The sequence below is a fragment of the Brachycentrus maculatus genome, unplaced genomic scaffold, assembly GCF_059751285.1.
Source record: "Brachycentrus maculatus isolate JH-2025_06_01 unplaced genomic scaffold, ASM5975128v1 h1tg000393l, whole genome shotgun sequence".
Taxonomy (NCBI): Eukaryota; Metazoa; Arthropoda; class Insecta; order Trichoptera; family Brachycentridae; genus Brachycentrus; species Brachycentrus maculatus.
Window position 1 is genome coordinate 483,427 of NW_028281142.1, and position 12,221 is coordinate 495,647.

Here is a 12,221-nt window from a genome sequence, read left to right on the forward strand (position 1 = left end):
CTTTCAACTCACCATGAATTGAAGCACTATGTTCCGAACTCGAATAATATACTCATAAGGAAGTTCCAAAAATTTAAGTAGTGTGGTTGTTAATCATTAGTAGAATTGGTGAATGCTACACGTGTATAAGGTGATCATTTAAACTAGCCTATGATGGGTCGTAGGCCCTGTAAAAACTCAGAGATTCATATTCTCCTTTGTTTATATTGAGATGTTATGTTTTCTCTAATTTATTTTTTTAACATTTTTGTTGGTGTTGTTTGAAACCTTTATTTTACATTCCGTTATTACGTACTATATACATGTTATCTATTCAATGATCGAACCATAAACATGAACGTCACTCTGTCAATTATTACATACGTTCTTGTACTTATGTTTCTTCTTTTATCTTTATTTTAGTATGCTATGCTTTAAGTACGTAATTATAAATTTTGTTAGGTACTGAATTTTGACACACAAGTATTTACCGGACCGCGATACATCCTAGACACAAGCACATACATACTTCTATTAATTTGCAGACACTGGGCAAGCAAAGTGTAATTCTCGCGGTCCCGCCAAGGTCGGAGATGCAATGGCCTCACGTGAGATAATAATCGACACACATTACACATTACCTGCTCTATTAGCAAATCGGTTCAAGAAATAGCCTTAACTAATAGATACTTAAAACTGATTGAACACAAAACTAATCCGTCGGTAGTAAAAAGACTTTTTTAATGCAAATTATCGCTAAAAAGCATACTGCGATATAATGAAGCTTTAAGTCTGTTTAACATTAGGTAATTATTCTTTTACTACAACATTTTGAGTGGGTCCAAATACTTGTTCACAAATCTAAATTATCTCCAATTATAGGAGTTTTTTTCATATTATTTTTTGACATCTCATCAAAGATGAAGAAGAATATGGAAGTCTGGGCATTTACGGGGCTGACGACCGTCATAGGCTGGTTTAAGTGATCACTTTACACACGTGTAATGATATTTTCTGGCGTTTCTCGTGTATGTGATTATAATCTAGGATTTGGACTTCACATACTAATAAAACAGTTTCTGCTCAGTAAAAAGCTTCTTTTCATCTCACCAATAGATGTCTCTAGTGATTAAAAAACAATGTTTCAAAATTGGTTCATATATCGCTCACTCCTTTCAAGAACGTCATAAATCAAAAATCGTCAATTTTCAGTTGTGCATGTTTTAGGAATGCCCAGAAAATGTACTATATCCCAGCAAAAGAGGCATATTTTTACCTCAATATTTACCCGCTACAGGGCAGAAAGTGTTGTTTTTGCATTTTGAAGAAAAGGTGTGGTTCAATTTTTTTTTTAAATATACTTAATATTTTTCATATGGAGAAAAAACCTTCAGGTTTTAACAAAAAAGATCAGTTGCACAGTAAAAAGTTCAGTAAGTGGCTTGATATTTATTTTTAATACATTGTATTATATTTTTCAACTTTAAAAACGTTCTCCTGAAAAATCAAGTTTTTTGATTTATGACGTTCTTGAAAGGAGTGAGCGATATATGGAACTTCATATAATTTGAGTGGTATGCTTGTCATTAATGGGTAGAATTGGTGAATTTTACACGTGTGTAAAGTGATTAAACCAGCCTATGACGGTCGTCAGCCCCGTAAATGCCCAGACTTCCATATTCTTCTTCATATTTGATGAGATATCACAAAATAATATTTTTTTACTGTCTAATAATTTATTGTGTAGCTACGTTGTTTTAATGCTGCTAAGGAGGATTATTTTAAAAATTAAACACTTGTATAATGCCACTTATTGAATTTTATTTCCTTACATACGACCAGAAAAATAATAGTTTTACTTATCACCTGTCGATGAAAACAGCTGTAGTTTTTGAAACTAGTTCAGATGTACACCTGTTTTCTTTGTATGTAGCATTCACGTGCGACTCACGTTTATACTCGCTTTGAGACAAGCGAGTATAAACATGAGTCGTCAAGGCGACTAAAGCTGAGTTTATACTCGCAAATTACACATTTATACATGGACATTTACTTTTTTCATTCATTACATATTGACATATTCCTCCCTTAGTTTTTCCCTCCACCTCCTTCCCTAAACTCCCTTTTTCCTTTGCCTTCCTTGTTATCATCATTTTGTAATTTATGTTTTCCTTTAATGTTCAAGTACTATCTACCCTCTGATTGCAAACAGCAATATAATTATATAAGGTATCAAACGTTTTGACCAATATCACTTGTCTGTTTTTGGTTAGTTGGAAGATATTGCTTTTTAGCAATAAGCCCGCCAATGTACATACTTATTCTTTTTTCTGTAAATGAAGTTTAAATAAATAAATATTAAAATATCGTGTCAAAACTGTAAGGGTATATTTCCAATTATACGTTATACTTTTAAGGTATTTGGATAATTTTTATCAGCCATACGCGCCTAGCGCGTATCCGCACTGAGGAAATATTAGATGTACACACGTGGCGTGTTAATGTGTAATTACAAATTTTCGGTTGGGAACACTGAGTGATCAACTTCGAATGGAAGTTGCACTGTTGATGTCGCCACTGGTCTTTGGGTAGGTACTAAAAGATTGGCACACAATATATTCAAAAGAAATTCTTGCGTACCTCAAATACCGCTTAAGGTTTAATTTATTTTTGAATAAAATATTACCGGTTATTACTTAATTATCCGTACATGGATGACATCTAAATCGATACGAGTTTATTTGAGGTACTTTCACCCGCCTAATGACTGGACCTCAGCACACGAAGATCAAAAAATTATAATAATCTCGCCGATAACCTGTCGCTAGATAATGACAACACCACAAACAGTTGATAGTGAAAGTATATATTATAATATCGTGTAAACACTTGATTATGTGGACTGAACGACGTAACACCTGACAATCGTTTACCTTTATTAGACTCAATTAGAGACAAAACAAAAAAATGCTACGAAAAAGTTAGATAACGAAATGTTACATTTTTCAAAGGCGGCAAATAATGACATTTCTCTTTCCCGCCATCTTTTGTCTTTGATTTGACTACTGTTAACCCGTAAGCTGCGGATCGCATCTATTGTCGTTTTTTATAGAAGTACCGTTGACTGCGGATCGCACGCATAGTCGTTTTTCAACTTTACGTACTTATATCAACACCTATGGATAATTTTTTGCACTTAAATTTAGTTCGAGGCATGGATAAATTAGTTTTCTTTGATTTATTGTCATAAAATATCAAAATTATTTTAATTTAGTGTAACTTTATCGTGAATACTTCCGGTCGGCTCGTGCTCCGCAGATACGACAGCCGCGTCTTCTATACAGCCGCCATACTTTAGGCCGCGAGTCCGTAAATGTTAATATTTTTGTGTAAATACACCATAAAAACATAATAAGTAAAGTGCATTGTATACTGTGAACATCTATGATGGATATCCGAAAGTTTCACTACAAAAAATAGGCAAACATATGTTTTTTTTGCCAAAAATATTGTAATGTAAAATAATCCAGCACGGGACGGAAAGTTTGACACTCGAAATCGAGCAGCTTAGAGGTTAAAAATCAAACGGTGACATTTTTCATTTTGGTCTAATACAGTGTTCCGCAAAGTGTGTGCCGCGGCACACTGGTGTACCGTGGTGATTAGTTGGTGTGCCGCGGAAAAAGTCACTTACCGATAAACGAGCAAGAAGAATTCATGGAGCTAAAAACTGATTAACCGGACATTAAAACTGAATTTTTCCGAAACAGATCTAGCACATTTTTGGCTGCATATAAAAATGAATTTCCACTGCTTTTAAAGCTTGCTATTGCAGATCTTTTACCATTTGCCACGACTTACTTGTGCGATTTGGGATTTTCGACTTAACTGCTTAAAAAAAAGAGAACGCATGTGGACGATCAATGAAGAGATGAAAGCAGCCTTATCAACAATTGGTCAAAATTTTGATCGGCTGTTCTCAGTTAAGCAGGTCTTAGATTTCGCATTAAACATACATAATATGTAATATGCTTTCGCATTAAATTCATTTTGATAATTAATCAATATTAAATTGACTTTGTTTTATCTTTGGTGTACCTCTAAAATTTCTCGATTTGGCAGATCGGCTGTCCAAATTTAAAACACAGTAAGGGACATTTTTTTGTAGTAGGTTATTTTGCATTTTTGGACTAAGTAGAGTCTACTTAGTCCATAAATACAAAAAAAAGCTACTACAAAAAAGTGTCCCTTACTGTGTTTTAAATTTGGACAGCCGAGATGTACCTTGAACAGAAAAAGTTTGCGGAACACTGGTCTAATAACGCTTAATAAGGATTTTATTCATTGATAAAAAATCTTTAGAAAGTATATTTGATCAAGTCAGGTTCGTTGTATTGTTATTTTGAGCAATTTTCTAGGTTTTCATCTTTCAGGTTTTCATCATTTATATCGTTATTTTGAGCAATTTTTAACTGTTATATACTGTTGTTAGAAAATTAGTTACAAATTTATCTTTAAAAAATCAAAATAATCGTAGATCCACAAGAATTTGCTCATAAGATGACGTTCAAAAATATTAATACTTATTATTATATTATCGATGGACGAATAAATAAAACGGGCAATTGAAGACTTATAGACATTTTTATATTGCTATGAATCATTTGGAAAATTACGATATACGAAACGATAAAACCATCAATGATCACGCACGGGAATTTTTCTCAGTAATTTACATTTTCCATGACATTGGCAGTAATCTAGTTTGACGACTTTGAATAACATTGAAATGAAACAATAATTATAATTCACAAATAATAAGCATCAATTTGCATTATTTGAAAACCGCATGAAATCTAATTAAGCCTACAAAAAAACACTGCGTGGAAAAATACTAATTCAAGAATTTAAAAATTCAGCGACAGGGGTTGTCGAAAGAAAAATTGTCGGGTCGGGGATAAGTGTCGGGTTGTGGTCCCGTGGTTAGTGTCGCGGACTCTTAAGTCAGAGTTTCTCGGTTCGAACCCCTCTACCGCAATTTTATACGTATTCCTAATAATGATCCGTTAAGGATCACAGAAATAGTATGAAATTGAAATATTTGTGAAAATAATAAAAACATAAATATTTATCTTTTTTTACAATAATAAAAAAAACAGTTGGTTGTAATCATAAGGGTAAAAGTAGGTACAATTTTTTTTTCAAGTATGCACATATTCATACTTATTTAAATATATAGTTTATTTTCATGAAAATTATCAACGACATTTTTAACCATACAGTTTCAAAATGTTAACCTAAATTTATGTACAAATTTTTATACAATTTATTTTTATTTTTATAATTTTAATTAATTTTTTAAACATTTCTAATTACAATCTTAAACTTTAATAACGCAGTTATCTCTAATAAAGAGACTGAGCTCTTGTGCTTGGAGAGGGACTTACACTTGATAGTTATGTTTTTGGTAATACAATTTATTTTTATTAAAATTTAAAAAAACGTGTTTTTTTCTTTTTTTGATTAACATATCGCTCACTCCTTTCAAGAACGTCATAAATTAAAAAACTTGATTTTTCAGGACAACGTTATTTAAGTTTAAAAATATAATACAATGTATTAAAAATAAATATCAAGCCACTTATTGAACTTTTTGCTGTGCAACAGATCTTTTTGGGTTTAACCTCTCCATTTGAAAAATATTTAGTATATTTAAAAAATAAACAATACATTTTCTTTAAAATGCAAAAACAATACTTTCTGCCCTGTAGCGGGTAAATATTAAGTTAAAAATATACCACTTTTGCTGGGATAAAGTACATTTTCTGGGGATTCCGAAAACATGCACAACTGAAAATTGACGATTTTTGATAAATGACGTTGTTGAAAGGAGTGAGCGATATATAAAATTCATTTAATTTAGTTTTTAGCATTTTAAAGTCTTCATTTTTTGTCTGTAGGAAGGTTGTTGAAGTACTTAGTTCCCAAATATTTAAGTTCTGTTGGAATTGTTTGGTATTGCATTTTGGTATTGTATAGTCATGTTAATATCTTAAAGATGAACTTCTATTTTGATATAAGTATATGAATTTTCCATTTAACCAGACTGAGTCACAACTCGTGGCTGGGTATAGGTAGATTTTAAATACAATTATGTCGGTGACGTTATTATTTTGAAGGTTTGACAATAAAAAGCGTAGTTTTATAATGCAGACCATATTACCGGAAATCGATATCAGAAAATCACGATGATTGACACGACCGTCCAGCACGCTTGGCCATAATGTCCATTCTAATCAAATAGAGGTATCCGTGTGCCTATTTAGGAACGTAATTCATTGCCAGGGACATTATTTGCCAATTACAATAGTAAAAAAACAACATAAATAGGATATAGGAAGTATGAAACAGTAGCCATTGTCTGACTACGCGAATCGAGGTATTACGTATAAATTTCAGCTTCTACCCGCCTCCGTGGTGTAATGGTTACCGTGTCTGGAGGTCCCAGGGACAATTCCCAGGGAAGCGTGAAAATAAATATTTATGATTTTATGATTTTACGCTCTAATATATATTGTCCGCCTCCGAAGTGTAATGGTCAGCACGCTCGGCTAAAGTTCTGGAGGTCCCGGGTTCGATTCCTGGGGGGGGGGTCAAATATATTTAAGTATTTTTACACTCTAATATTTATTCAACGGTACCTGAATCGGAGGGCTGATCACCTTTCCTCATGTGTTTACGAATAAGATAACACTGCATTTATGTGATGCAGTGCCCTATGCACCATTGGGGTGTGGATAAGGGTTGAGAGTGAGATACTTATTATAAGGATAAGGGTTTGAATATTTATTGAAAATAACCCTGGACATGTTTTTATTTAGATTGGCAGTGACAGTAATATTGAAAGGTTTTGAATGCACTATATTTATAGTGAAATCGGGATACATATTTGTTTCACATTTTCTATAAATTTTGCAACCGAGTTCATAAAAAAATAGTAAAAATCTTTGTATGTCTGGACATGTTTTTATTTAGATTGGCAGTGACAGTGATATTGAAAGGTTTTGAATGCACTATATTTATAGTGAAATCGGGATACATATTTGTTTTTACATTTTCTATAAATTTTGCAACCGAGTTCATAAAAAAAATAGTAAAAATCTTTGTATGTCTGGATGTTTCTGTATCAGATCTGGGATTGCGCAACTTTCAAATAAATAAAAATATCCTGGACTGGTCCTGAAGAGTATAAGTGATCAAGATAACACTGCGTCAATAAGATGCAATGCCCTATGCACCGTTGGATGCAGATTTAGGTTAAAAGAAGTATATATTTCCACCTCTGAATTGAATTAGTACGTAGTTCAAATAATTTTTTTTTTGTAAATTGCTATAAATTACATTTACAAACTAGCTGTACCCGATCACGTGTTGCTGTGGCTCAGTCTGGTTGAATTTAAAAGAAAGAAAATTTAAAATGCACATTTGTTAAACGTTTGAATCACAATGTTTGCTATTTACATAGCAACCGCAATGTAAAAATATATTTATCAAATCTATGAAGTAAAAAAGTAATATAAGAAAGTATCGAAAATACGAAAGTGAAAATGCTAAGTGGCAGCAGTTGTCAAGAAGCACGCTTTCAGCCATGGGCAATGTTTAATTTTGCGTGAGTCATAAAACGTTGCGAAAAGTTGTGGGTTAAATAGGTTTAAAAATAAGTATAAAAAACACTTGTATACGACCAAATCTCAGTTTATTAATGTCGGTCAACACGATACGAGAACACCTTATGTTCTCGAAACTAGTCCTGTAAAGATGAAGAAGAATATGGAAGTCTGTGCATTTACGGGGATGACGACCGTCATAGGCTGGTTTAAGTGATCACTTTACACACGTGTAACATTCACCAATTCTACCCATTATTGACAACCACACCTTGGAAGTTCTATATACATGAACCAATTTAGAAACCTTGTTCTTGAATTTCTAGAACTTCACTAGAGACATCTATTGGTGAGATGAAAATAAGCTTTTTATAAAGGAGAAACTCTTATATAATATAAGTATGTGAGGTCCAAATCCTGGATTATAATCACACACATGAGAAACGGCAGAAAATACCATTTCATTTTTATTATTTAAGCTTATAATTTGACCAGATAATTTATTTACAACATTTTGAGTGTGTCCAAATACTTGTTCACAAAATCTGGATTATCTCCAAATACAGGAGTTATTTTCGTATTTACATTAATAAACTCAAACGTGGTCTTACACAAGTGTTTTATTATTAAATTAAAACTAAGATACAATTATAGAATTGGTCATTAATTCAAAGAACTGATATAGACTCGACGGGTGAATCTCGTGATCAAAGAGGATACTATGACGTTAATCGAATTACCTACAGTTTTTTTCTGTGTAAGTACATTAATAGTTTTTATCTACATCAATCAAAAAATAAAAACTGATGCAAGCTTCCGCTACACGGCCTTCAAGCGTTTGCGGTCGAATAGACGTATGAATGTAATGGTCCAAGTTGATACGTGGAAAAATGTGATGACCATTACCATTGAAAATGAACGATTTGATTACATTTATATATTTTTTACAAAAATGGAAGTAATTTTTGTATATAACCACTCACAAAGATTTTATTTCTACCGGTTTCGAGACGTATCTGTCTCTTCGTCAGGACAATCACTACAGCAGCATGAAAACAATACTGCACGTCACTACCATAGTATTATTCACACACTTGACACATCCAAGGCTCCTAAACCATCCCATTTGGAATCTATACTTACATTAATCTTTGTACGCAAATATATCCTTTTAACCGCCCCTACACATACGAACTTACGTGATACGCGCGGTTTTTCTTCACCGTTCCGCGTTAACCCGTATGACCTACGCGCACAAGAAAAGATATCTGTTCCAAAAATATTTAATGCGTACCGGATACACTGACAAATTTTTGTCAAGTTTCATACCTGAATATTGGCTGCCTGCCTTTGGTATGGCCGTACATGCACGGCCGATACAAAACATGATTTACATCAAAACATGATTTAAGGCGAAATTATCTATGCTTCGATAAATCATGTTTACTGGTGTAAAAAAAATGTTGCTTATAGCATCGACTATGATATAAAATTATAAAAAATAAAAATAAAATAACAAAAAAATTACTTTCTAGATACAGTTTTGTTCACAGAAACTCACTCCCGGGCAGGTTAATGAAGGTCTAAAATTATAATAAATATATACTATAATTGCAAACAGATTTGGGTCTCGAGAAAAAAACATTAAAGTTGTAATGTGCATATCGTAGTCATACAGGAAAAAGTGACCAAGTGCATTTTTTTACAAACACGTGATTAAACACGTGACAAACTATTATGATATCTTACTAGCTTTATATTGCCATGAGAAAAATCCCAAAGGATTTTAAATTTGGAAGTATAATATATTGACTTTTTATTTTTTGACATCTCATCAAAGATGAAGAAGAATATGGAAGTCTGGGCATTTACGGGGCTGACGACCGTCATAGGCTGGTTTAAGTGATCACTTTACACACGTGTAACATTCACCAATTCTACCCATTATTGACAACCACACAACTCAAATTCTTGGAAGTTCTATATATATGAACCAATTTAGAAACCTTGTTCTTGAATCACTAGAACTTCACTAGAGACATCTATTGGTGAGATGTAAAGAAGCTTTTTATTAAGCAGAAACTCTTATATTAGTATGTGAGATCCGAATCCTGGATTATAATCACACACATGAGAAACGCCAGAAAATACCATTTTTATTTTTATTATTAAGCTTATAATTTGACCAGATAATTTATTTACAACATTTTGAGTGTGTCCAAATACAGACTTCCATATTCTTCTTCATCTTTGATGAGATGTCAAAAAATAATATGAAAATAACTCCTGTAATTGGAGATAATCCAGATTTTGTGAACAAGTATTTGGACGCACTCAAAATGTTGTATATATTGACTTGTTAAAAATGACTAACAGCATCGATGTTTATTTTCTTGCCAAGCAAAAGTGACTTAAATGGCCCTCCTGAACATTTTACGTTTGGTTAGTTAGCCACTTTCTCCTGTACGACTACGATATTTGGCTCTTTGACTAATAGGTTTGCCGACCACTGGCCTAGGTGACGTTCTCCGTGACAGAAGGACCTACAACCTGAAGACGAGGAGAGCTGACAGCCTACAAAGACAATATGTAGGGAAGTCAAAGAGACACACAAGTAATGTATTGCCGGAAGGTATGTTTGTACGCAGTAGGCAGCATGTGTACCGAGTTGGAAGTATTTGGACCGGAAAATGGTATAACATGAAGCTAAATAATTTGACGCGCCGCAGAACGGCCTTCAATACGATTATTATTATATCATTTGTGTTAGGGTTGTGCACTTGTACTTGCTGATTCGATTATAATGGGTTATTCGATTACGAATTAATTTGGTCGATTACGAAATACGGGGATAATATTCGATTGCGAGATAGTGGGATGACGGTAGTTTTAATTTTTTCTTGGTTTTATTGCGATTTTCGACTTAAAATATTTTAAAATCAAATACACTTAACTTTTTTTTTTAATACTCAAATACATTTGAGTATAAACTAAAGTCAGAGTAGTGTGGCGTTCTATTCTCTCTGCCTACCCCTGCGGGGAAGCGGCGTGATAGTCACTTGGTTAGTTAGAGATGTTTATATTCAACGCATCTGAACTCTCCTGTGAAAAAAATGGCGTATAATATGCTTAAGGGTGCACTCTCAAATACAGAGTCAGTACGCGACGACCAGCAGCGCGAGAAGCCGCACGTGTTGTGATTGTTAAACGTATATTGCAATTTGGCTATTAAACATTTGTTTACTCTTTTTTTTAACTTACCTTACCTTTCAATAACTTTTTTCTTTTCTAAACCATAAATTTATTTCGACGTAAAAATATTTTTTTAATTTTCAGAACTCATTCGCCGGCCAACCGCCGAAGAAATAACACGTCTTTCCAAGCCCGATTTTTTTTTAAAAACGTGTAATGAATATTTTTTTGTTTTTTAGAATATACATGTATGGAAAAAAATTTTTTTTTAACTCTTTACCTTTCAAAAACTCTTTTCCTTCAAAACTGTATAATTATTATACTTTTTTATTATTATTTTTTTTAAGGAGAAATATTTGTGTTTTTATTATTTACACAAATATTTCAATTTCATACTATTTCTGTGAGCCTGAGCGGCTCATTATTAGAAATAGGTATCAAATTGTGGTAGAGTGGGTTCGAACCGAGAAACTCTGACTTAAGAGTCCGCGACACTAACCACGGGACCACAATCCGACACTTAAACGACTTTCTAAGACAAATTTATTTTAACAATACAAAAACGATGTTTAAGCAAAAAAATGCATTTACGTTAAATGTAACCTGGTTTTTAAGAAAATTAAGTTGTGGTCTTCTGATTACCTCTCTTGAAGGTTGGACTGGCTGGACCACTGGGTTTAAGAGACGCAGTAAATCTGATACATTGTGATATCAAGGTTCTTGTACTACGTTGAACTCTTCGGTAATTACATATAATATGGATTACTAACTATTCAATTACATACGTACATATGTTTATAACTTCACTTAGACACGCAACCATTAAAAATATTGAAAAAAATCTTCATGTGCTACATACGTATTATAAACGATTTATTAGGGAATTTAGTATGCTTTGTTAGGTATTATTGAAATTTTTGAGATAATTGTATACTCATGAATTGTTTAGGGTGTTTTTTTTATAGAGTTTTGGTATTTAAACTGACAACATTGTTTCTAAATTTGACAGTTGACAGTTCGGCTGTCCAAACTCAAAACACAGTAAGGGACGTTTTTTTGTAGAACTTTTTTTTTGGATTTTTGGACTAAGTAGATTCTACTTAGTCCAAAAATGCAAAAAAAACGTACTACAAAAAAAATGTCCCTTACTGTGTTTTAAGTTTGGACAGTCGAGTTAATTTGTGGTCAGTACGTTTTGTCATTTTATTTTGCGCGTCGTAGGTTCGGTGAATGGGCCGAAAACAATATTCAACTTGATCCTATTTTTTTAACGCAAAATTTTGTTCACTGATGAGGCATATTTTTAGTTAAATAAGCAGAATTTCCGAATTCAGCCTTTGTTGCCCTTTGCCTTTGTCGAGACACCCTAACATCCATTAAAAG

At 32.9% G+C, this 12,221-nt stretch overlaps 1 protein-coding gene across 1 annotated transcript in view; it reads right to left on the minus strand.

Annotated features, from left to right (window-relative positions):
• Positions 1-12,221, minus strand: part of LOC148303007 (uncharacterized) — a 154,877-nt gene that overhangs the window by 24,206 nt on the left and 118,450 nt on the right. The window lies entirely within an intron of this gene.